This window comes from Triplophysa dalaica, chromosome 25 (genome assembly GCF_015846415.1).
Source record: "Triplophysa dalaica isolate WHDGS20190420 chromosome 25, ASM1584641v1, whole genome shotgun sequence".
Lineage (NCBI taxonomy): Eukaryota > Metazoa > Chordata > Actinopteri > Cypriniformes > Nemacheilidae > Triplophysa > Triplophysa dalaica.
The window spans coordinates 5,449,538-5,477,364 of record NC_079566.1 but is presented as its reverse complement, the minus strand read 5'-3'; the positions used below and the strand labels follow the sequence as shown (position 1 = coordinate 5,477,364).

The 27,827-nt window shown below is 38.4% G+C and overlaps 1 protein-coding gene across 13 annotated transcripts in view; it reads left to right on the top strand.

Annotated features, from left to right (window-relative positions):
• Positions 1 to 27,827, top strand: part of adgrb2 (adhesion G protein-coupled receptor B2) — a 381,141-nt gene that overhangs the window by 105,829 nt on the left and 247,485 nt on the right. For 11 of the 13 annotated variants that reach the window (XM_056742035.1, XM_056742033.1, XM_056742039.1 and 8 more), the window contains exon 1: positions 25,498 to 26,113. The exons of the other annotated variants lie outside the window; for them this stretch is intronic. The gene's annotated coding sequence lies outside the window, so the exon portion shown is untranslated. Of the gene's footprint in view, positions 1 to 25,497; positions 26,114 to 27,827 lie in introns of those variants that run through there. 13 annotated transcript variants of the gene reach the window in all.

Here is a 27,827-nt window from a genome sequence, read left to right as displayed (position 1 = left end):
CGATACACTCCCCCAGCGATCGTAGAGGTTTCGGAAAGTTTTTTTCCAACATATAAAACTGTTTTGTAACAACTTTTCTTAGTCCCTTATTGGCCAATTCTCCCGGAAAAGCATGCGGCACGGCCACACTGCAGCAACGAGAGCAGTGGAAGGTTTGTGCAGACGTCACTTTCACTTGTAAGCAGGAGTTTGTTTGTTCACTGCATTTGAATGTTATATAAACTGTGGATATAACGCTTATACACTTATACCTATTTTTTAAACCGGGTATCAGAGTGCATAGATCTGAAAATGCCACCCTTGCATTTTCGTGTGTATAGCCGATCTGCAGATCTTCTATTTGATGATGTCATCACCCCTGCATGCAAAGTTTATGCGCATGCTTCAAGCCTCTCCGTTTATATTGTATCTATGTGGCAGAATTACAGCGCCACATGCTGATTTGGCAAGTATACTACATCGTTTTGAGTTGGTTTCAATGGTTTCATGTGTATGCAGATATTTCTTGAGACGACACTGTGAAAAGGAAAAAATTGATCAGATAGGGAAAGCTCTGGCTTTGTGTGGACGTGACGTGAGAATACTGAACAATGTAGATGCAACCAGTTACTACAAACTTTAGAGGCATTTTGTGAAATTGCAAACTGGAATTTGAGCTTTAGTGAAAATGATTGCATTTACATTTAGTCATTGAGCAGACACTTTTTTCCAAAGCGACTTAAAGATGAGGGAAACAATGGAAGCAATTGGAACAACATAAGGACAACAAAAAGCATAAGTGCAAGAAAGAAACTGGTCTCATATAGCCTACCACAGCATACATAGCTAAGTATCTTTTTTTTAAAGAGAATTGATCAGTCAGGTTTCGACAGAACAGATGTGTTTCCAGACGATTCTTAGAGACGGCTACAGAATCTGCTGATCTTGTAGCAGCGGGCAGATCATTTCATAAATGTGTAACCGATCCAGAGAGGGTACGTGAGAGAGATTTTTTACCTTTTTGGGATGGCACAACAAGACGTTGTTCGTTTGCAGAGCAAAGGGATCTGGCAGATATATAAGTCTGCGTTAGCAAGTTAAGATAAGAGGGTGCCAAATCTGTGGTGGTCTTGTAGGCCAGGAGCAGAGTCTTAAATTTGATTGGAGCGACTACAGGGAGCTAATGTAACTTAATGAAGAAAGGAGTGACGTGCACTCTCTTCGGTTCAATGAAGACCACTCTTGCCGCTGATTATATGTTTTGTATGCAAAGTGAAATCTCAGGGGAAAATATCAAAATGCTGAAAAAGCTTAATGGGTATTTATTTCTGGTAAAAGAATAATATCTATATGCTTTTGTCCCCGTGGGATGAAAGAATCATGGCAATCAATCATGGCAACTGTTCATCATCAACAACTGAACATTTGTACATTTATTAAAACAGAAGCCACAATTTTGTCAGTAGTTTGAACTGCTGTATTTATCTTAATTTTTTTAATAACTTTTTCCAGTAATATGCATACAGACAGTTTACATTTTGGTTTATGGGTATGAATTAATAAGTTAAAACAACCTGACACTCGTTCGCAAAAAGAATTAACCTACATGCCCCAGACATACCACACTCCCCATCACAACTGAACATATACGCCTGTATGGACCTAATCTAAATGTGCGATGCGTAACAGAGTAAAGAAAACAGAGAATTGAAAAGTAGGTTACAACACTTATACCATGAAGTCATCTGTGATTTAAAAGATGAGAAGAGGTTTGAGACCAACAACCGTGTGTTATTGAGTCATGAGCAGAGGCTCTGCGGCAGAAGGGATGTAAATCACACGCATTAGCATGCAATGTTAGACATGTAAATTATTTTCCTATGAAACTGTAAGTAATACGATCTGTCTGCTACCTGAATATGTTCTCCCACTGCTCAGCCGCTGTCATCGCACTTAACTTATTCATCACGATCCCAGCCAAAAAAAAATGAGTCTGTGTGGAGCCATTACTAACCAAACTGGGCAAGTCAAAATAAACCTTATTTTCAACCTTCCGTCTCGCACCCAGAATATTCAGGCCATGGCAAGCGGGACTTGCAGATATTATGAAAATGTAAGCGTGGACATTTATTATTTAAGGCGTAATTATATGCGGGGTCTCTATGTCAGTCGGCCCCTGTGAGTGAGACTTTTCATTAGGCTGGCTTGTCGTACATTTTAGGCCCTAGGCGTGTCACGCCGCTCAGTTCTGGCCAATGCAGTCCTCACTTTACAGTCTTAATAAAAAAGGTCTGGCATGGAAGAAGTGGAAAGAGTTATCCTCCTTTCACAGCTTTCCAGAAGTCTCTCTCTCTCCCCCTGAGACTCAAGTTTAATGTAACATGATTCTGATTGGATTTTAGTGAAATTAAATTAGAAGAGGACAGGGGTTGGAGGGGCTGAGAATGGGGCAGTAAGACTCATCCAGAACTCTTTAATTCATTTTCTTTAACACCAAGCAGAGATGAGGCCCAGGAGCTACTTTTCATTCAGCTCCATTCAAGCACTAATTTATTGATCCTGCCGGAACCAGAGGTCCCTAACCGAGGGAATTCCCCTTTTGAGCTCTGTGGGCTGCTCATCGCTGTTTGTGTTCCCGTGATTTTGACCCAAATTAGGGAGAATAAAAAACTCAATTTAATTCATCTACAAACTCAATTCATTACACATCACACCTTTCAGCATGTTTGAGATACCTTCATAGCCTCGAAGAGCTGTCGGTACATCAGCCTCATTCCGAGCAACAGGATCGTAGGCTTTCAAGTGCCACCTAAACGTCACCTTTTCTCTAATTAGCCCCCTGTAGTTCATTCAGGGCTTTTTGCTTTGAGAAGCATTTAAATAGCTAGTCCTAAATGAGTAATTATTGAAGGGAGGTTAAGTGGTTTACTCAAAAGCCCAGTAAACACCAACCCCCAAAAGAGATTCACTAGTGGTCACTAATGTATTTCTACTGAGTTTGTTGTGAACTGTGCTCATACCACTTGGATGAACTCTCACAGGAAGCCTGAAGAAATAGGTCTCGTTAACCTGTAGAGAGATTGCTTGAAATTGATGCTCAGGTCTGTTCTGACAGCAGGGAAAAACAAATAAAATAGTGCTAACCATAAATCCATGCACACTCAATATAGCGGCACAGTCCAGCTGAAACCTCGGATGTCCAAATTCACTTCTTTTCAGGAAATAAACTACTATTTAGAAGAATTAAATACTATGTTGTCAAAGTTGACAATGATTTTCTAACACTTTAAATTGGTTAGATATTTGCCAATCCACTGACATATAATAAAGACGTATGTCAAAAAATAAAAATCACAAAATATGAAGATACAAGGTTTCAGAACGACAGCAGCGATATAATAAGTGGGATTATACAAAAGTTAAGATCCATCCTCCAGAATTATTGTTTAAGAGGAATTTTGAAAATGAACACTTTTATATAAAAAAATAAGTCTCATTGGAGCCAATGGCCTTGTGGGCCGTGCTCTGACATGTTGCACGGTTGCGCTTCGGGTGACCAGAGTTCGAGGCCCGGCTCGAGGTCCTTTCCTGACCTTACCCCCTTCTCTCTCCCACTGAACTGTATAAATAAAGGCCAAAAATAACAATAAGAAACATTAATCTCAACATCAAAATCCCTGTTCAAATATGCAGAAGATACTGAAATAGCAAATACTGGATGATCTGAATGATTTTTATGGAGACCAGTCGTCACATAACATAAAAACTGTCACTAATCATCAGTGTTGGGTGTAACTAGTTACTATGTAATTAGTTACTGTAATTTAATTACTTTTCCCATGAAAAAGTAAAGTAAGGGATTACTCATATGTTTTCTGTAATTTAAATACAGTTACTTTTGATGTAATAAAAATAAATACTGTAAAATATATGCGTGTGCAATAGTGTAATTGACTTCAAAATTCAAAGTCTTACTTTAAAATCTGTGCTTTAATGTATAATTCTCACATTTGTAATACTTTGGTCAGTTAATAATATTATTTGAATGAATTCAATAAGCCGTTTCATGTATATTCTTGAATCACTTAACTAATCAAGGTTGATGTAGGATATAGAAAGTAATTAGTAATGAGTAACTAAATACTATTTGGACAGAGTAATTTGGACGGTAATCTAATTACACTATTGAATATGTAATGAGTAACTAGTAATTAATTACTTTTTCAGAGTAATTTACCCAACACTGCTAATCATCCAGGTTACATCACAAAGAATTAAGATGTATGTAAACTTTCTAAACTCGCTTATATGCATACATTTTGTCTTTATTATTTTTTAGGAAACCACTGTTATGCGAAATATCTTGTTCTGGACAGCACTTAATTAAAACAAATCTCAACTTGCAAAATTCCTCATAATATTCTTAAATTTCACAATTTTGCGAGGTGTATGTAAACTCTCGATGACAACTGTATGAAGGGAGGAGCAAATATTTTCTCCATTATTCGCTGTTGATGTCTAAGCCAGTCTAGTCACCGTTTTTGGGTGAAAATGTTTCTGTCACTTGGTAGCGGCTACCTCAATTAAATAACTACCGAAGCGAGAAAAACAACAAAAACATACCACACAAAGCAAACAGGATAATAATGCAAACAGTTTTACCAGGAGCAAAGAAAAAATGCAGTTTGTGACAACCGCATTGTTGCATGCTGTGAATAACCCTCTAATTCCCCTTGCCAACCACCAAATGTCAGGAGACATTTAAAAATGTATAATGTTTCCAATTCAATAGTATTGAATATTAATCAAGATTTTTTGGTTTATTTTGTTATATAAATACTTTGCGGTCTAGTGTTGGGTCATCATATGATTCTTGATTCATCGCTTGATTGAAATCTGGGTCCTGCAGTAAAACCCTTGTGTTAAAATAAAGTCAGTCTGTGTGTTAAGACTGTATCCCCGGCACTAAAGAACGGCTTATAGTCTCACTGGGACGGAGAGGTGGGTTCTTGTGACTGATCATATTTTCTTTCTTCTTTTTATGTTATGACCTGCTTTAGTTATGAGCCTGAAGTCTAGACCTCAGAGAAAAGAACGAAAACAAGGAAAAAAGAAAAGAATGTTCCTGAAGGTTTTCTCTAGGTCATTCTTCAGAAAGTGTGTGTACATTATCAAGGGCCATTAAAATATCAGATGATTCACGACCGTCTCTTCAAGAGGGAGAGTATTTTATCATCCGAGAGGAACGTTCTGAAAGACACATAACCAACCTACAATTTGTTTAAACAAGAAGAAAGATTTACTCTGCTGTGCTAATGAGGGCTGGAATTGCTCTCTCCAGAAGTTGGAAACCAAGAAGCTGTCATGGAAATGAGACAGTAGCTACATTATAGATGCGTAATGCGCTTGTAAGCCAGGCGTCTCTCTGTTCTCTCATGTAAGCAAGCCTATTATGCATACTCCCCTATTAAGCCAATACCGAGTGCACATAAATAATTATTTTAAAAAGAGGTTTATTTATTTCATTAATGCAAGACGCCACTTGTAAAGCGAAGAAGCCTCCAGGTACATTGTGCGGCTAATGAATATTGTGTTTGCCGCGTTTAGGGACAATAAATAGCGGGTTTCATTAAAGAGAGCGCAGATGCGGCGGACTGAATCAGCATACATCAAAACGAAAGGAATCATCTTGATTCATATTAGCAGACTCTTAATGTTGTTGATCTAATTAGTCTAGTGCTGATGACAGAGGGAGTTGATGGGGGTACGTCAGGTCGGCGTTCAGAAGCAGGCTTTTGACAGATGTAAATTACCCAGCTCTCCAAGCACATCTTAGCAGATACGAACACACACGCAGCACTTCTCACTCAATTAGAAGCCTCTCTTCATGTTGAAAACAAAGGTCCCTGCCTGAGGATAGAACAAGGTATCCTCAAAGACAACCGGACAAAATGATGGGGAAAGCCAAAGTGGCATTTCTCACAGAAGTATTTCAAAAGAAATATGGTAACCAAACAATGGTGGAACACAATTCATGTGTGCTGCGTTCCATACAATAGAAGTCTTCAAAATATATTCTTTTGTGTTCTGCAAAATATAGAACGTCATAGAGGTTTGAAATGACATGAGGGTGAGTAAACGATGACAGAATTAAAAAAATTATGAACTATCCCTTTAATAATGCTTTTTCTCCTTTTCACTCCTTTTCAATCCTTTCACGTTTACCCAGAATCAAGACTAAATATATGAATATTTTTGTATAAAGGATCAAACTGCATTTTACCTACTTGTTGAAAACAAACAGAAAATCACTGCCACAGAAAATACACGACAGACTCAAAACTGTGACAACTAGCCCCAGCCTTCCCTACATGCAGACAGACTTGCACCTCTATCACAGATCTAGTTTCTCTTTCAACCCTGCAATCACCGCAGTTATTAAATAGGGGCTTTATTGTTGTAAGACATTGTGTTATGTGGTCATTCAGAAGTTGAGAACCATCCACGCCCCCATTCTACTCCTGCTTTTACTAGTTCCTCCTCGTCTGGGTTTGATGTTGCTGCTGCTGTCTGGTCTCTATTATGGCTGCAGATAAGGGCTGAGCTGTACGGCTCTTTGATTGACACAGGGTATTAAAGTGCCACCTGTGGTGAACATTTTGGCGATAAGAAGTGTAGGTGCGTGTGCGTATTGGCAAGGTTTATTAGAATTCAATCCAGAAGGGCTGGAGTTTGTCAAAACCAATGACACTGTCACCATGCACCTGAAAAAAATGTGTGTGTGCTTTGTTCAGTTTTGCAGTAAATGATAACAGATAAGACACGATCAAAGGCATAGTTCATCCAGAAATGAAAGTTCTGTCATCATTTGCTCACCCTCCGAAATGTATTTGTTTTGCTTAACACACAGGAAGATATTTGGACAAATGTCAGCAACCAAACATTTCTCATCCCCCATTGAATCCCATAGTATTTATTTGTCCTACTATGGCAGTAAATGAGGGATGATTCTTGACATTTTTCCAAATATCTTCATCTGTATTCAGCAAATTTATTCAGGTTAGGAACAACCTAAGGGTGAGTTAATGATGACAGATTTTTTATTTTTGGGTGAATTGTCCCTTTAATGGCTCTATGTGTTCACCTTATTGTGTGTATATTTGTTTCAAAGGTAAAGTTTTAAGAGAATGACTGTGCTTTTGATACCCCCTCAAAAAAAAGCATAGGCCTATTTCGTTTACAGTTTCCACGGAGTTCCACAAAGCTATGAAACCGGCAGGAGGTGGATATTCTGATGCCTCTAAAATGGTCGACACCAAACGTTTTACTCTAGGGTGAAAAAAAGAACTCTGCATGAAGGACAGCTCTTCTAGATAGTGCCCTTCATTATTACCATAGTATGATGGCAGACCATTATGTTTCATCGATGGGACTCAAGCTGCACGACTGCATAGCGCCGACCTGACGGGACTCTTTTCCACCCACTTCCAGGTGTTTCAGATGGATAAAAGCATGCTGTCCTCAAAGGACTTTCAAGTGAAGAGAGATGCTTCGGTTCCAATCTCCTGCTCGTATGGCCATCCAATCCGTGCACATATACATTCCCATCATGCTGAATCCCCCTCTGGCTTTCCTCACGTGCCATTGTTCCTTTCCACATTTTGGGACTTTGTTTGATGCTCCTCTCATCTTAACATGCTCCAGTTCACTCCTGCGCGATTCCCTCATGTTTGCCTCTGCCTCCACTCCATCTGTTTCTCCTTCCTAACGGACCAGTAATGAAGCGTCTCCTTTTTGCCCTTGATTTATTTTTTATCTATGATCGTTCCAGCTACTGTGGGATGAGTAACTGGAGTGTCCCGGTTGGACGGATCCTCCAGTAGCCAATCAGAGGTACTTGTGTAGCTTTCTTGAATCCGTGCAGTGGGCGCATTTATTAATGCATGTGGTTGCTTTGGTTCTCAAGACCTTGCAGTTAATTCCCTGAACAGTTTTTTTGGAAGAGTTGATTTAGGTTTACTACCTTAGTAGTGGAGCTTTGTGTTGCGCTAGTCTGCTGAATCCTTCACAACTTTCAAAACTAACTTGATTTCTAAATGACAACAGATGGTTAAACTTTTGCAAAAAAAAAACACAACAACATGTTGCATATATGGGCCTCTTTAAGTTTATAACTCATACAACAACATCAAATGCATCTATCGTGAAGATTGAAGACTGGTTTGAAGATGTGAAAATGAATTTGGGTAGAGATACGTAATGCATCCGCTCTCAGTCTTTGTTCAGCTGCGTCTCTTTGTTCACAGTAAAGGGGAAGAAGCTGAGCATCATGATCAATGCAATAATCATAATCAGGTTCAGGATCATAAATCCATTTTGATCATAATCACATTGTTGGTGTAAAAATGTCAAACATCAAGACTTACCAACTCCAGCCTGAACCACTCTCACATCTACGCGCCCACACATGAGCAATTGAACAAATCCAGTCGGAATAATTACAGTTATTGTTATGCTCAAACCGCTAGATCTTAGTAGATTGTTCGCTCTGATATTCCGTGGAAAGAAAATAAAGCAAATATCTGGAAAGTTATTAACACGCGATGTCCTGTAGACATGAAAATATCTGTGTGAATTCCGTAGAGTACAGAATAAAAAAGAATAAACACATTTACAGTATGAGCAGTTGATCTAGTTCTACAAGGTCATCAAACAAAGTCAAGTCAATCATATTTGGCACCTACCTTGCTGTGTAACTGACAATACTATAACCACATTAAGATATCACAGGTTTTGTCTTTGTGGACAAATACATTATCTGTTCATCCTTATGAATTATCAAACAGTCACTTTGATAAAACTGCAGCAAACTGTATGCAATGTCAAGTCTAATGAGAAAGTTGCACAAAGCAATGAAAATGAATCATGTTTATCTGTGGTAAAAGTGTAGTAACCACGATTTTGGGGAATCGATTACTATTGGCAAAACCATGGTTTTACTATAGTTACCATGCTTTAACTATGGATTTTGAAAGCCATGGTTAGTATGTGGTAACCATGTTTTTGGGGTTTTAAACGATGGTTTATTTTTGTGAGGGCATAAGTACATAAATTATTTATATAAACATAATTCATATTATCTTGATAAGTATTTAAATAAGTATATTCAGATTATATTCCATGTTTTATTTACAGTTTTCTCATTTATATATTTATATTATTAATACATTGTTTAATAATAGATGATATCAGCATTATCATTTAATAACATACTGGAGTTAAATTACAAGAAAAAACAAATAAAAGAGAAAATATGCTCTACCAATAAAATGAGGTTCAACTTTTGCAATGTACTGGGAGCCCGCGTCTCTCATTTGAGCACCACATCCGTGTGCCTGGAGCATGTGCACAAACTGCCAGGCCATTGCTCTGAGACATTTCCATATTTTCATTCTGGATTCTCAGACATCTGTCAGCATGTCACCATGTCTACATCCACTATTCAGATGTTTAGATGTAGTCTTCTGACCTCTAACACACAAACGATTTCCATAGGGAATCTTGCATGACCCATGGCTGTCTGACTGTCACAGTAACAGAGAATCTCTGTTTGAGTGAAATATATGCTTTTGAAAACATTCCCTTAGCACTACAAACTAGGACCAGAGTGAGGACCAGAGTGAGTAATAATATCAGTACGTAATCTTGTTATCGTTATATATGGTCCTGCAGGCGAATTTGCAATGCAACAATGTAGTTTCTTCACGATTGCAAAGCAATGTCACAACGTCATTGTAGTGGAGTAGGCGGGGCGAGACCGTGGTTCGAGACCGGTGAGTAATTGTTAATGCTCGTATCACGTAGGACCAAATAAGAGAACGAGCGACCGGACCGTCGAGGAGAGAGGACCGGGCCCGTACATGTTTTACGTTTGTATTTGTGTTGTATTCACCTGCAGTCGTCCGTGAGGGGCTGCCGGCTGTCTTTTTACTTTGTTATTATTTTGATTAAATGTTTAAATGTTTGCCGGTTCCCGTCTCCTGCCTTCCTTTTATTGAATCTTTCTACAGTCATGTATGAATAGAGAATTTGACTGCCGTGTGGTTTTCAAATAGTTTATCATTATGTTAACTTTGCATTGGCTGTAAACACTGTATAAACAATTATGAAATTTGTTATGAAATGTTGTCTTTTAGTTTGTGACCATCAAGCGAAAAAATTGAATGAAGAGAGCTAATAAAAGACATGTTTCAATAAAAAAGGGGGGAAATTGAAATGCTGTCATTGTTAACATGCCCTCTTGTCATTTAAAGCTGTATGACATTCTTTCTTCTGCAGAACACAAAAGATATTTTGAAAAATGTCTGACTTGAATTGGTTTTGTGTCCATGAAGTAGAAGTCAATGGGGACCAACGGTTTTTGGTTATCATCATTTTTCAAAATATCTCCTTTTGTGTTTTGTAGAAGAAAGAAAATCAAAGAGGTTTAAATTGACATCAGGGTGAGTAAATTATGACAGACTTTTCATTTCGGAGGCAAACTATTCATATAAAGTGTAAAATGTAAATTCACCAGCGTAAGCAATAAAAAACCATCACCGTATTTTGATATGCACCATTACATTGATTTAAAATTTACCAGCGTTTCAAGATTTTAGTCGTACCGCCCACTCCTACGAAACAAACTGAAAAGTAGAATAAGAGGTGTTTATCTGGCAGTGACTTAGTCTGTTTTTGAGTTTTTAACATCTGTGAGTGCACTGCTTTCTTCGCCTATTCAGACTTACTCTCAGGCAGAGGGTAAGCCAGAGTGGATTTAACATTGGCTTAAGGTGACCCAGATAAGACTACATCCATCCAGAAGTGTCTGAGCCACAGATAAACCCTCTTTTCCTCCAGTTACTTGATTAGCATGCCATTTGCTTTTGCCTCATGACCTGCATCAGTTTCAATTGCATAAAATGCATGTTTCAAAGTGGATCGTTTTTCCTTCTGTATTTCCCTTCTCACTGATGGTACACATTATTAAAGAGGTGCGCATTGCAGACACATGTTTTTATGCGTTGTAAGGGGCTTTCCATAGATTCAATGACTTTAATACAGAATAAACTGTATTAAACTGAGTAAACTCTAACCATAAAGTGAGGGTTAGGGGTTTTAATGAAGAGCCACAAACCTGTATATTAAACTTAAAACATACTTGGGTATATTGAAACAGAACACGTATTTTACATTCAAGATAACATAACAAATAAATGTTAAAGAATACATAACTAGGATTTTTAATGGTCCTACTTTGGTTAATGGAGTGTCCAACAACAAGTTTATGTACAGCGAAGGTGTAAAAACACTATTATTTCGTGATAATAGGTAATTATACTTACCTTACGTCTTGACTGACTCTCAAATGGTTGGTTGCGCGATTCATCTGTCAAATCCTCTCCTTTCTGCTAGCCTAGTCTGCTGTGATTAGTCAGATGGTCTAGTCTGCTGTGATTGGTGCACCACAAATGAGGCTCACAAGCTACATTGTTCTGGGGAGAAGAGTGAAGTTTTCGCGGGCAGTCCCGGGCGTAGGCGGGGACTATATGTAGTGATGTGTCATGAATTCTGACTTCCTTACAATATTAAACGTGTTGTCTTCTCATGCTTGACATGGTCAACTTGTCAAAAAACAAGTTGGGCATATCACATAGTATTTCTGTGCTAAATACACTCCCTCAGCGATCGTACAGGTTCCAGAAAGTTTTTTTTGAACATATAAAACTGTTTTGTAAAAATCTTAGTCCCTTATTGGACAATTCTCCCAGAAAAGGGAGCATGTGCAGACTTCACTTTACTTGTGCGCAGGAGAGAGAGAGAGAGAGAGAGAGAGCACACGTTCGCGAAGTTCAGGTGATTGTTTGTTCACTGCATTTGGGTGATGCATGTTATATAAACGGTGGATATAATGCTGGATTTGGAGATTGTTTGAAACTGATATATGGAGCCTTCCAAGTGCTAAAAGATGTCGGACATGAACCGCATGCAGTGAGTGAAACTGATATCTGTGTTTTGTTGACAATGTGCTTTAGTTCAGCCTACCCTTCCCCCCCCCGCACGCGCCGTATGATTTCGGAAATAATCGAACAGCTGTATATATCTTTTATAAATGTGATCAAACTAAATACTATTTGAAAATACTACTCTATAGGTACTCAAGATTAATATGAGATTGGCAGAAACCCCGTGTGTTAGGGCCGCATTAAGCAATGAATGAACAATATGCTCCCTGTTGTAAAAGAAAAGTGACATCTAGTGGATAGTAGTAGCAATTACATTCACATCAATGAATGTTCAGTGCTTGCGGAAATATGACAGAAAAAAAATCACAGCTTTTGAGAATCAATATTCTTTTTTTCCCGGCCCCAGGGACGGATTTTGACTTTGAAACGCCCTGGGCACGGACGTTTCAAAGGCCTTCTGGCATCACATATTTCACAAGAACAGTTTTGCACCTATCCCCAAATACACAGGACTTAGGAGTGGTTTGCACAGAACGCATCTTTGTGTCTAAAAACACATGACACAGTGCTCAGGAAAGAAATTAAAAAGGTTCTCGTTGCACTCTTTTAATTACAGAAATTGCCATAGGCCAAGTTGCTATTGTAAACAAAAGCTTACGACACTTGTCCCGCCTTCGGGGTCTTCTGATTGGTCAACTGCTGTGAAACTGAGATTGATGATCTGCTCTGTGTGTACAAATAGAAATTATTTCAACTTGACACAGCGTATTTAAACAATGTCGCTTATGTGAGAGCCGTTGCAAATGGCGCGAGACACAGGCATAATTAAACACGTCCGTCTAGAGCTTGTTTACATAGAAAAACTATAAAAGTAGTTCAGCATAATAGACGTCTTCTGTGTAAAATGACAACACAATTTGATTTATTTTATTTTTTATTTATATATACCTAAAAAAGTTTCTGACCTTTCCAACTCATATTACGTGGGAATAGGCTAATTCCTTGGATCATTTACATTCCTGCATTAAGACGACAAAGATTTAACAGTCCATGCCATAAAAATTAAGCTATATCAATCACCAAGGTATTTAAGGTTATCTTAATAAAAAAAAGTTGGTTTTAACTTAGCTTAGAGGTATCCTTCATGATGTCCTCAGAGAAAACTCTTCCATAACGTCTCACAAGACAAGACTATATCAAATGGCAATTAAAGACAGCTAACTGAGATGTCTTTGACACATTTCTGTGGTTTTAAATGAACACATATTAAAGGGGTCATATGACATGGCTCAAACAAATATTATCGTTTGTTTTAGATGTTATATGTGTATACACGATTTAAGGTTCAAAAACGCTGTATTTCAAAAACATCTCTGAGCTTCATAAAACGGGACACATCCATGCATGAAAAAAACACAGTCACGTATGTATTTAAACGCTTTGAAATGCTTTGTATTATACCACCCATTACATGTTTAATATATACGATACGATGTATTTCACTAATCTATATTACACATTAATTCCCCCCTAAATGAAATACGTAGGCAGCACTCCGTACATTGAGTGCATTGCGCTGACAGGTACGCTCATCTAACGTCTTGGTCAAATCATACCACGAGCTGACATAGATTTGTGGGGGTGTGGTTTCAGGGACGTCAGGGTGAGCATTCGCTTTTAGATAGAATGCATCTTTTGATTACGACACTTTAATTTTAGAAAATGTACGTGACTAATACATGCATGTGCAACTTATAACACACCAAAGACACAGAAAAACACTGATTCGCGGCATATGAACCCTTTAAATTTGCCAGGGCCCCCTGCTGGTCTAGTGCCCTGGGCACGTGCCAGACAGGCCTATGAGTTAATCCATCCCTGCTCAGTACTAGTTATTACCATCATGTGGTCCTGTTCTGTAAAACCTAAATTACTATAGACTAAACCTAATCTGCAAATGTTAAAAACTAAGATTATGGCATACATCCTTCCTGACCACTTAAATACGCAAATGTTCAACTTTTTAATTTTAAAGCACCATGAATTTCTCGATGTTCAAAATATTGTGCACTCAAATAAGAAAACGCATGAATACCATATAGAAAATATATTTTTAGGGACACAAGGCAGGTCTTTCATCACAGGCCCCCAACTGTAAATACAATTCACTTATCTTGGTAACCTATTAGTATACAACATATTGCAAACAACACTTGTATGGGATCTAGAATTTCAACTCCGGAGGTCCACTAAACGTTGTGAGGGCTAGTCAGGGACACAATGAGACACAGGGAATGGTACATTGATTCTAATCAGTGATGTCACAGAATCAATCCAACCTTATAACCCTCAGGTGAGACGTGGTAATGACTCGAGGCCTCATGAGAGGTAGGTTTTACAGGGAGGGAGACAAGGACATCTTGTCCTACCTTACATTCCCAAGTAGTTCACCAAAGCGAAACCTTTGCCTTCTTGTCCATCCAAAGGGAAAATGAGTTTGAATTGTACCATGCACAAGCAAGCAAACGAAATATTATGAGGTAACTTCGTGCAGCATCTTAAATAAACACAGCATTTTAAGTTTACACAGTACATTTTCATCAAGAAACCTTTTAACAAACAACTCAGCTGAACAAACAGCAGGTCGTGGTCTTGCCACTTGGGAAATATTGACTCCAATGATCTGTTGTTTGTAAGTGATGCTATAAATCACTCGCTTTGGTTACCGTTATCACAGTTTGATAAATTACACTTTCTCAATACGTCTGTTTGGATACATTTGTTGCACATGGCAAATAAGAATAAAGCAAGGTTATTTTCTGTGTCTATGCCTTGCTGCAGAACCCAGGGCTGGTGATGTATGAGTGGCGGCTTATTTTGTTTGCGTGAACCTAAAGAAGCTGATTACAAACAATAATTCACTGTTATTTACTTTAATAAAGAGTTAAAGGAAGCCCATACATTTATTCAGATGGCTTTAAACCAATGTTTTCCTGAACAGAGGCATGCTGGGTGCATTCTATATACACAATTGACATGGTAACCTCAATTATTGCCATGTCAAATGTCTAGGGTAAAAAATGTTGTTGTTTTTTTATCGGTCATGGTTTGGATCAATACAATCCTTTCTTCCTAGTAACACATACATCAATAATTAATAAACTCATGTTTTGACACCCGATGAGGCTATTAAACTGCTAATTCAAAATTATTTCACAGTGCTTGAATAATTTTCTTTGGACAGTTTCTATCTGGAAAGGTTCCGTCTGCATGCCTATAATTTCTACACCATTAAAACAATGCAAAGATAGAGGATGTTTTAAAAAAACTCACAGTTGGCTCTACAAAAAAATAACCCCGTCCTGAATTTACACCCTTGGTTGAACGAGTATTGCTTTGTCAATCCAGAAAGCCTTGTCAATAAAACCGAGCGATTAAGCGTTGAATACTTTAACTAGAGGAATTGCTAATCTAAACTTCAAAGTTTAACAAATGACACTTAATACAAAAATGCCAAAGACGAGATTGCGCTGCAAATGTTTCATGTTTTACAATGTGTGAATAAAGATCGTGTTAATGCCTTGACTTTACAACTGCAGATCTCATTCAATCCTGATGCGAGGAACGCGTTACCATGACTGTGCGGTAAGAGGACTCGTTGATATTCTCCACCTCATCCTTCTCTCTGCCTGACCCCTTTTGTTAACTAAATTACATAAACTGGTGGAACAGTGGCAGAATGGAGTGTAGGGGTCTAGAGATACAAAAACAACAGCTCATGTATACATTATTTCACTAATCCCCTGTAAAACACTTATTATGCAGCAATGAAAGGCAGGGATAAAATGATTAGCCTGATGTTGGGAAAGCTCTGCCCATTTCCTCTTACCCTCTCTAACATGACTGCCAACTGATGCTTAGCATTGCAAATGACCCGTCAGGGCGCTTTAAGAAGGGAGCTTGTGGGGGGATTGCGGACAGGGAGGAAGTTTAGAGAGAAGACTAGGGAGGATGAGGCAGGGGACAGCAAGTGAAGAAATAAAGGAGTTGTGGGTGTGTTTCACTGTTTATAAAGGCAAACTCATTTGGTGCTAGCTTTTTGATGGAGTGCGAATCCATGTCTGCAAGGACAAAAGAGAGGCCGCTAATGTGATAAGTAGCCAGGCTGATTTGATTCTGTTCCAAGTCAAACACGTGTTTTATTCTGCTCCGTTTGACGCCAATATCATTACCTGTCTACCTGGCCAGACAGGGAAAAGTGCATAGTGTGTTCTGCAAAACAATACAATGCAGTCAAATTATCCTTTGTGAGAAAAATAGATTTTGAAGTTAAAAGCATTTTTGCTTTACAGTTTAACAAAACAGGTTACCGGCAATAAAAATATTTTAATTCTATAGCAAACATATCGCTGCTGTCCTTCTGAAACCTCGTATCTCCATATTTTGGTATATTTTTTTTAACCATAAATCATTATTATTAGTAACCCTTTTATGTTTGTCTCTGGGATTTGTAAATATCTAACCAATGAAAAAATATGAAAAATGCTTAAAAAACTGTAATAATTTTTTTCCATTTTCCGAAAAACTGCAAATGTGGACATCCGAGGTTTCTAAAGGACAGCCTTGATATATAAATTTATGAAGACATGTAAAATCACCTAAGTCGAAGATTATTATAACTTCCTGATCTGATTTTGTCATCACTGTTTCACTGTTTGTTGTCATTGACACATACAAATGTTTTTAAATGTGCTAAACCTTATGTGCAAATTCATTTGGCAGAACAAAATCGTTTTTTGTACAAGTAAAGCATCATGTGTCTAAGGCATACCGAGCAAAGTCGTGTGTGAAAGGTGTGACTGATTTATCCGTTAACATTTTACTGTAATTCCATATTCATTGTGTTAACCTGCAAACTGTAGATCTGCAAACTAGCATTTTGTCTTGTTTCTAGAGAAAAATGTGGCTATTAGATTTCTAAATCTTATAGCTTTCCTGTAGCTCAGTGGTAAGAGCATTGATTTAACAAGTGGGTTCAATCCCAGGGAATTGCAGATACATAAGTATAAATGTATAGGATAATGCAATGTAAAGTCGCTTCACAAGAGTAGAGAAATTAAGCTTTATTCAATTTTGTTTACGTGGTCCTTGAATATGAGCTTACACATAGCACAAGCAATGCTCCCTGCGCCCAAATGCGTGTTGGCCTGGGACGGTATCTACACAATTTAGCACTCTCATGAAAATTGTATAAAATGTAGTGCACGGTCATAGCGCATAGCCAAGCGCTTAATGCTGGTACACAAAAGGGCACATACACTTCTAAAGGTTTTTAGAGACCTGTGTGATGGCCTTGGGATCAAACTTCCATTGTAAGGAATTATTAGAGCATGATCTACGTTGCATCAATCTTCAACAATAGCTTCAACCAAAAACCATTTTGTTATCAACTAGAAAGTGGTCTCAAGGCACAAAGGCCAATCTGAACCTATATTGTTCTACCCTCTAAACCGATATGTGATGGGGATATGTTGTGAGGCAGAATACAGAAAGAGATCGGCAAGCACACTTTTCCTCAGTAGAGTAGCTTGGGGCATAGAGACTGGAGCTTTTATTCGAGGTGACAGCTAAGTTTGATGGTCTGTACAGGTATTCTCACCTCCCTATCTCAATCTTTTTGGTTCTGGCGCGGGTGTAACCGGAGAGACCATGTTTGCCTATGTTCAAGGTCTGTACAGCCTAAAGTTTGTCTAGCTTGTCTAGGGGGAGGAAAATAAGGCTGTGCATCACCTGTGTAAAGATGTGTTTATCTGTTATCTTCTGTCTCCAGCTTTTCTAGACACAAAAGCCTTCACTGCTGACGGGACCCGTTTGAAAGTCCTCTTTTGTCAGATCTCTATACCTCTTCTTTCTGTTATTCTTGATGAAATTGCTTTCTTCTCGCATAAACTTCAATTTGGCTGAAACATGAGATGAACAACTATAACCATAGTCTTTATAATTGATACATGGGTAGTGGAGAAATACACCGTAAATGTGTCTTTGTGATAGCTAAAATCTACAAATAATCATCTCTCTTATGCTATTTTGTATTATAAATGTTAATGTATTAAAAAAATATCAATAAGTATTTGTTTTCTACATTTTTGCTGTCACACCACAGGATACACATATATATATTTGTTAACTACCCATCTATCAAATCACTAAAACAGCTCTGTTTCTTTTATTTAAGAAATGAACCCAGATATCGCAACGGTAATTTCCTTCCTACTGTCACTTCATTATTTCCTGTCAGCTTCTCTTAACATTTATAAGATCTACTTCACTCTTTAATCGTGACACACTATCGTACATCATAGGACAGTGGCGCCTAGAGAGTGCCCCAAAAATGTCACTTCTCAAGTAAAGGAACTCCTACAAACATACATATTTTCGGTTAAGTACTTTTAATGGCTGTTGACAGTTTAGTCAAAGGTGGTTTAATTAACAGTGATTTTGTCATTCTGACACTCAGACCTCAAATGAGCGAACCATCCGGTCTGCATTGCACAGGACAAGCATCTTAAGGCTAAAAGTCGCAAGGGTTTTATGCTTGATCTTTGAAATTATTTGTTCTGAAAAACACAGAAAAATATATTTGGAAGAATGCTTGTAACCAAAAGAAATTGGCCACCATTGACTACCATTGTAGGAAAAATTTGCTTTATAAATTGCTTTCTTCTGTTGAACACAAATTATATTTTGAAGAAGGTAGGAAAGCAAACAGTTCTGGGGCACTTTTGACATCCATTGTATTTTTTTTCTACTATGGTAGTAAGTGTTGGCCAAGAACTGTTTGGTTACAAGCGTTGTATACAGATTTGGATGAAATATTTTTTATTTTAAGGTGAAAAGTCCCTTCAATACATTAAGAAGATCTAGACCAGTTGAGAAGATTACATCAATAGTGGGCTTTACTCATCAAAAGGCATGGGACTATGTTCCAGGTCATGACTATTGACAACACCTTACCAAAAGCGAAGAATGTTTTTTAAAGCCATAGAGCGAATCATTTGCTAGCATTAGCGTTTAAATTATATTTTATATATACATATATATAATATACACTGTATAAATATTTTGGGGCTCATATACCTTTAATGATTGTTTGATATATGATATGATAATATGATAATGATATATTGGGTGGAGAAAGGGGAGCAGGACCGGCAAATGATCGCTGGAAATGGGAAAGAAACCCAGATCACCGTGAGCGCCCTGGTGCTATGTGTTGCTGCTTTAACTACAAGGCTACTGACCCTGACATTAAAACATTCTTTTATTCTAACAGGCTTTAGCAGTGTAGCATGACCAAATGACACTATGTAATTTTGTGATATGTGACTATGTAACTAATGTAATTATGCCTGAAACAAAATCTGCATTATGTATTCCTGCTGTTTTTCTTTGGTTCTGTCGTGTATTTGCTCGCCAGTGCATTGCAAAAGTGATTTATGACCCTAGAGGAATGGAAAAGCATGTTTAGCCTGGTTTTATTTACTCAGGTAGCCATTAAGATCACTTCACCCCCTTCAATAAATGAAAATTACATTGCTCGGAAAAAACATCATAATTGTCATATTTTATCAGTATTCCACACCGGATAAACCACGGGCTGCTGGGTCCTCTACACAAAATATTTAAAGGATTTTGCCTATATAAAAGAGAGAGATAGAAAGAACACCAAGTCACGGGCAGGAAAGAAGGCAAGGTGAAAATGTGGCATTTTTGTAATTCTTCTTGATTTTCCACTAGGAGGCCATTTTTCATTCACACATTTTGTCACAAGTACAACCCACCACCTGCCCCAAATTCTGACATTTCTAAATTCAAAAAGAAAGGACCAAATAATGGGTCAGGAAAAAGAGAGACGTGTGAAATGGAAGAAAAGTGCAGATAAAATAGTAACTAAAAATGGGAATAGATGATAGAAATGCATGTGATTCAGCTTTTTATAGTCAAATACTTTCATCTTCAATCCTGTTTCTAAAACCTAATATATCATGTCAGAAATCACTAACACAAAGCAGCTTACGGTCCTGTTTAGTTCAGTTTCTTCTCAGTCATCTTTTCAATTCCTCTTGATCCCAATGACATATAAAGCGAAGGATGCAGTCAGTAAGTTAAAGGTGTTGCGTGTCATTTTTTATTCTATTGACATAAATGCAAAAGAATACAAATACTTATGTCTTCAGAGGTGTATAAAGATCTTACATAATGAAGCGTTATGTTTTTATTATCTTAGAATGAGCTATTTCTATCTACATACACCGCCGGTCCCCTTGCATGGCATTCAACATGTTGTTTCTACAGTAGCCCTAAACGGACAAACAGCTCTACAGACCGCGTTTTGTTATTATGTTATTTCCTTCCGCAAAGTGAAAAGTGACGACACAACCTTACTACTAGATGCCACTTAATTGCATTAATCATTATTAGGCAAACATTCCATCCACTAAGATGTTAAATGAAGAACTATTGCTTCTTGACTGAGTTAGTGAGTCAATCTGATCTGGTAAACAGTTCAATGGAGGGGAAGATTTGTGTTGGTGAAGATTTGACAGACATTACAATGCACTGTTGTCATAAAGACAGGAGTGTGCAATTTCCCATTTTGTGTCACTTTTGTGAGAAAAAATACACAAGATTTGAAATTATATGGTTGAATGTAATTTTGACAGCTTTGGAAATGATCTGAACTACAACTTTATAAAAAGGAGAAAGTGGCAATGAGTAAAACACGACTAAATGTCGGTGTGGTGCTATGTGGGAAGCAATGTCCTCATTTCACCTGATTCATATCAAGCATAAAAACTATTGTTCAAGGGCTAATTTCAAAAGGAAAAATTATAACCGCCATTTACAAAATTCACATGGCAGACATTTTTGATTACACAGAGAAAGGGAGAATTATCAAACTGTCAATTAAGAAAACAACTGTATTTATGTTCCGTTCCATCAGTCAATTAATCAGCGCTTTGTGTTCTCAGCCTCTGTTCTTCTCCCTGGCACCAAACCGAAGCAAAGAATAGTCAAGGCCAGGGAGAAATCTCTCTTTTCATGCTCCACAAACTTCGGCAAAATGCTCACATCAACTGTGCTTATTGTGAACCCCAAACAAGAAGTCTCTTAAGTGATTTACATACTAACATAGAAAATATCACAGATGCCACAAATCTTTGACAAGCAAAACACAAATAGTCACAGAGAATTTTGTTGCTTTTTTAATCCATAAGGGTCATTCATGCTGGCACAATTCCAATTTCAAAAGAACAGAAAATGAAGTCACTGCAGGATATAGTTACTGCTGTTAGACCACTAGCTGTGTTAGTTCTGTGGACTGTATGTCACAGCAATGTTTTACTCCTATTGGTGAAGCTGCACGCATGACAGCGCATTAATGTAACCGCTATACAGGGCAGGACCACATAGTTATGGTCCTTAGCGCCTGTTTCAGCTTGGAGGGCATAATGCAAGCACCAAGTTTCTTTTATGATTCTGCACATGGACTTGCTAGTAGAATCCTGCAAATGTTCAGACTGAGTTTAGACTTGGCAGAGGATAAATACGGCTCTTAGACATCTTAAGTGCAATAACCATACGTCAAAAATAACAAACAGGACACTCACAAAAAGAATTGTGGTAGGCATATACAGTACGTAACTGGGCGTATTTCAACTATTTAAAACTAAAGTAATGAAGGAGTGCCTGTCTACTGTACTCAAAGAGCCTTCCTTTACATGACTTCTTTGCATTTTTAAGGGTTTTACTGTATTTACTGTGTTTACTTTACTCGTGTGTCAATACACAACCAACAAGATTTTCTTACATCTGTGGACAACAAACTAGTTAAAATTTTAACAATATCTGTCAAGTCCTCTGAAGCAAAACAATTAGATTAGTTCAAGAAAAACACAGAATTTTTCTTCTTCGAAAAAAAATTCCATCCACCGTAGCTACAAATCTCACGCATACATGCACGTATTTAAATTTGTAGCACAGCAATCGGGTCAAGATCCAATGAGGGTGTGTCCCAAACCCTTAATGAAGTGTGAATGATGTGAGAGCTACAATGAATGGAAAGGCTTTAAGGAAAATAATGACTTGAATTTTGGTTGGCTTCCCACCTTTAGCAGATTCCTAAAATCAGACATAAACCCTATTCGCAGGGGGAATAGTATAACCTGGGGACCTCTAGTCATGTGTCAAAATTCCGGAGGTTGTCTGTGATCTTAATCCTGTGCGAATCGGCCATGTCTGTAAATTTTTAAGTAAAAATTCCCCCGCAAATTACCTAACATATTTTGACGAACACAGAGGTCCTGTGATAATAATATTAGTCCAGTGCGAATCGGCATCTCAGTGACTTGACCGGCTCGTATATACTTTTTCAAGGTTTTATCCACCGCTTGCGAATAACGGAGGCTGTGTTGAATTGCTTTTATAGTATTTCGGTTGATGGGTCATATCCATGCCTGCCAGCATTGCCGTTTAACCCAACTTGTGGGTAGTGAACACACACACACACACACAAAGTTGTGAACACACGTACAACCGGAGCAGTGGGCAGCATTCACTGATGTTCCCGGGGAGCAAGTAGGGTTAAGGTGTCTTGCTACCAGCCGTCACATAGAATCGAACCGGCAACCATCTGGTCATGAGTCCGACTCTCTAACAATTAGGCCACGACTGCTCCACGACTTGCCATCACATCCGGGAAATGCGAATGCGCAAAATGAAATACAGTTGTGTGTTGGTAATTTCTAAAACACGAAGTCCCCAGATAATACTTATCCCGTGTAAATAGGGCTATAGTCATAAATCATTCACAGAATATGCAAAAGGCTGAGCACCACTAACAAAATAACATGTTTGTTTGTAATCTTTTTATATGGTATCATCTCCACGAGTTGAACTTGAACTCAACATTTTGTATCAGCAACATTAGCCTAATTGTTCAGGGTAACGTGAAACAAAGGAAGTGTAAAGGGCACCCTTCCATTTTTGTTTTTTATTTGACTTTTTACAAGGTCTCAGAACTCGTAAAGCCTTAATCTAAGTCAGGTGTTGACAGTTCCAGAGCTTAAATAATTCTTCAAACACTACAAACCTCTCAGGGCTTTGTGCTTACACTTAACCACCATGGGCTCCTCTAAGCTGCTTAATGAGAACAAGAAAATAAAAATATAATTGAGTCCTATAATGCAGGGGAGGTTATGATAAAAGATACCAAATAGTTCCTTCTTGCATTTCCCCATTCTGAAAATGGCATTAAAAATAGAGGTAAAGACGGATAGCACAAGATCTAGACAAATCTACAAGAATTGTGTATTCTACGAGAATAGCAGAAGAACCGCATTAGGTTCTAGCTGGCAAGGTTGTAGTGGTTCACTGGTCACAAAACCTGATCTGCAGAGTAAACGTTACCCGCCGCGACCTCATCACAATCCTTATGCAACAAAACAGAGGTCTGTTTCACACATCGTGTGTATTCCATGTCTATATTAACAAGTTAGACAAGCACCCATACATTACAAAGCACCCATATTGTGTGCATTTGCAGAATGGGGGTGCCAAGCCAATTTTTGCTGCATGTAGTATTCTAAAATTAGACAGGAAATACTGTAAAAGCGCAATGAAGAACTATTTATTCAGCAAAATGTATTGGAATAATTTATCCTGTTATTGAGAAACCTAAAATAAAGCCACAAACGACTTATTCATTGTGTAAAAATGACATTTACAATTTATTAAATCTACATGCATCTCTGTCTGAAGTCTGACTAAATCCAGCCATTTCAAACAGTTTAAAGCAACACATTGGGGTTTAGATTCTGTTAATGAATAACCATTTGAATGTAAATGTAATCCCTCCACTCATGTTAATGAGATTTAATGATTATTTAATGATGAAAGTTTGTAATAGTTCTCAATAGCCCACTCTGAATAACCATATTATAAAGTATGACCATTATCAAAGGAAATACTCAACACCTTTAACACAGAAATCACTATTTCCTATAGGGAACCATGAGATATTCAACACAACATGTACTGTATGCTATCAGCGTGAAAGCGCCATACAAGCCTGCTGTTGCAGTTAGGCTGCTCCATGGCTTACATGCCTCAGATAAGCCAAAGGCATTTTAGAGTCAAATCCTATGCCCTGATGAAGTATAAATTGAACTTTTTGGCTACAATCACCAAGGGTATGTTTGAAAGGAAAAAATGAGAACCATAAGAAGAAAAGAACACCTTGCCGACTCTTAGACATGGACGGATCTAATTTGCTTTGGGGTTGTGTGGCTGCCTGTGGCACAGGACATATTGTGCAGGTAAAAATAGATTCTACAAAGTATTAATGGAACATGATAACGTTTCACATTCAGTGAAGAATATGTGTTTAAAAGAGGCTGAATATTGATAATTTAAGAGAATTATTCAAAATGTCTCTTAAACTAAAAATGAGTTTTGGAATAGCCTTCACATTACTCGCATGTTACTTTAATACTAATACATTAACTTTTTTGTTTTGTCTTTTTATTGTCTTCCTGTTAAGCTGCTTTGAAACAATGCAACATTGTAAAAAGCGCTATACAATTAACTTGAATTACTCCAACTTTATTATTAAGTACGTCTCTGAGTTATTCTTAAAGTATCATCGCATGCAACATGGCTTACTGTTCTAATAGCATTCTGGGTGGTAAATTTAAGAAATATTCTCACAGCTATCTAAAGAGGAAAAATTGGAGGAGATCAAATCTCTTCAAATATGAAAATGACAAATAGGGAAAGATAGTACACTGTTTCCTTTTACCTGTAAGGCGAGACTTCCTTTCATACATGTTAACTTGTAGCTAGTAGACTACCCAAATGAATTTTTTATTGTTAGAGTTTACCCTGATCATTTAATATACATTATAATGTTCAATTTCAGTTAAATAAGGGGTACTAAATGCTATTTTTCAAGTGAACTTAGTTCACAAACATGAAAGGCGCTACCATTCCATACAAAAGTGCTGAGTTTTGTAACTCGCAAAGTGCTGCTTCAATGTTTTTAATGCTTCAACACATTCAATCGCATGGTTTATCCTTATAATAGCCAAACGCAGTTTTTCTAGCAGTCCATGATGCAAGAAAATAGTACCCATGGTAAATATTTATCACATGCATTATGCAGCACAGGGTGAGTGATTTTCCAAGCGCGGAGTTTGTTTGTTTACTCACTTCAGCCTCTCGTCGACAACAGTTGCGTTGGAGAGTAGAAGACCAAAAAGAACGAATAATGAAATAATACTATTTTGCGACGGGACCCCGGTCGCCAATTGAGAATTTCGAGCAAACTCTCTCAGGTCTCTATTTGGAGCACGCACTGGCTGACGTAGGTGAGCAGAGCGCGCTTCCTACTCCCTTGAGAAAGGAGCGCGTGAACGCGCATCCATCCTCCTCGCTGCAACAGTAAATGCGGGCATCCAGACGCCTGACTGAGTGCGGCGGTTCTTTCCCGATAGCTCGGATGCCAGTGCACGGAGGGGTCTGCCGAAACAAACACGCACACATACCCAAGCGAAGCCGAATCGGAGAGAAGACCGATGCATATTCAAACGGACACTCAGGTGTAAGTGATGCTACTACAAGTTAAAGTCCTGGAAGTAAAACCGCAGCAGATTGGGAATAAACGGATAGGAGATCGGCGTTCCTCGCAGAGCGCACTCGCATCATTTGGAATACAGAGACGCATCGTGGAATTACTGGAGCCCTCAATTTCTGAACTGAAGTCAAGCCATTTTCTATAGCACATTTTTGTTGGATTTATTTAATTTACCCCCTTTTTGGTATTTTTATTTTCTGCTGTTGTGTTTCATTAGGCTTTCTTTACCCGCTTATATTCTAATGTTGAGCATCTACCCCTTTCATTTTTTTATTTTCTCATCTTCTGAAAATAGCCTGGGTTCGTCTTCGCGAGGGTAGATTGTAGCGAAATATACTCGATCTCTCAAACTGTGTCGTGTCATGGATGGCAAATTTCACTTGCATCTACGGATCAAATCGAGGAATATAGAATAACTACTGCTGACAGAGACAAGGTAAATCGGTGGTTTTATTCCTTTAAATATCAACACACTATCATTACTGTTAACTATCGCATTATGTGTTATTGCAGTAAGTATAAGGACGCATCGGAAAGACGACAGTCTTACATTATACCCAGTTAGTTCACGATCCTTCAAGTTCCAGTATGTAGCGTGTGAAAGTGTTAGCTGCCACGGGGAGGAGACAGGTGATCTGATCTGAAGTCTTTTCCTTGTGTGCACACTGCACCGCGCATTATTATGGAGAACTGAAATGCAATCAGGATTAAGGTTTCTGCTGCCTTTCCCATTCATCGCATAATAAACTTTGCGCTTATATATTCAAAATCACGTATATGACGAGCTTGCATTCAGTCATACCAATAAACCAGCAGGACTCGTCAAAAATGATGTCTATCAAACCATTAAACGAGGTCTTAAAGCTGCGCAAGCTTTCCATAGGCTTTGGTGTCATGTTGCGTCCCTATCGTAGTGTTTTGTCGCGAGTCTCTACTGTCGCTGTTCGACTGTAATGCTTTTTTGAAGGTGATACAAGTGTGATTTGGCGCCCGCTAGTTCCCGTCGCAACTTGACATAGAATTCTAATCGTGTTGCGGATAAGCTCGTGCAAATGTCTTTGAATTAATGAAAGTTGGATTTGTCCGATGCTGTGCTGATACTGAGCAGTCACCCATCTGTTGAACGCGTCTTCACAACTCTTCCCGTGCTGCTTCTCCTGTAGTGAGGAACGCTAATATATTCTGCGCTAACGCTCTTAGGGGATGATCTACATTCCTTCCCCGAAGACCGTTATTTTAAAGCAGCTTTGGCGCGCTTTGCTTAGACGAACGTTACGTCCATTTATTCGTGATGGACGAGTCTCCTGTATTGAGTAATCCTTTGCTTTTTCACTGCGTAATGGAATGAAAGCGCACGCGGATGGCAAAAATGCATTAAGCCCGGCTAATTAATGAGAAATAAAACCGACCGTAATAGCCTTTAAGGTGATGTGTGCAAGCAATGCATTAATGCCAAATTGATCAGTCTCTTTATGCATGCGTGCAATGCAGTCACCGTATGGTAGTGGACCTGTAGCTGTGTGATAACATGGAACGAATTATGTCTATTTCAAGCACTGCTTGATGTAAATGAATGTTGTGCATTAGGTTTTTTTTCCTAATGCATCTGTTGTCTGTGAAAACCAGGAGGATGTTGTCTGTGTATGATCTTCACAATCCTGTTGGAGAGATTGATTCCCCTTGTTGTTTCTTGCATGTGATGGGGCATAGAGAACTGCATATGGACTACATACCAGGCAACAGCTTGGTCTTGCCTGGATGAGTGGTCCCTGGCCGTCCCATTGTTTTAGAAAAATGCCCTTTCTATAGTTTTCCCCCTCCAGTTCCGCTTCGGACCATGCGCCAGCCCCAGTTGTACGTGTTTGCAAGGCACCCCACTGAAAGTATGACATATCAGGTTCGGGCAGTGAGATAAAGCGTGATATTTTAATTCTCGCAAACACTGTCAGCTTGCATTCACTGTCTGGAAAAGCCCTGGTGAGCAATAGCGCCTGACAAATGCGCTTTAGCCCCTTGTCTGAGCTTCAGCAGGCTTTCGTTTCAGTCGTCCTCCAGCGCAACAGCCTTATCTGTTATCAACGCTCTGCGCTTAGAAATGCATTCATTCAGGAAAGCCAAATCTGGTTTAAATTCCATTGTTCCCGTTGTTG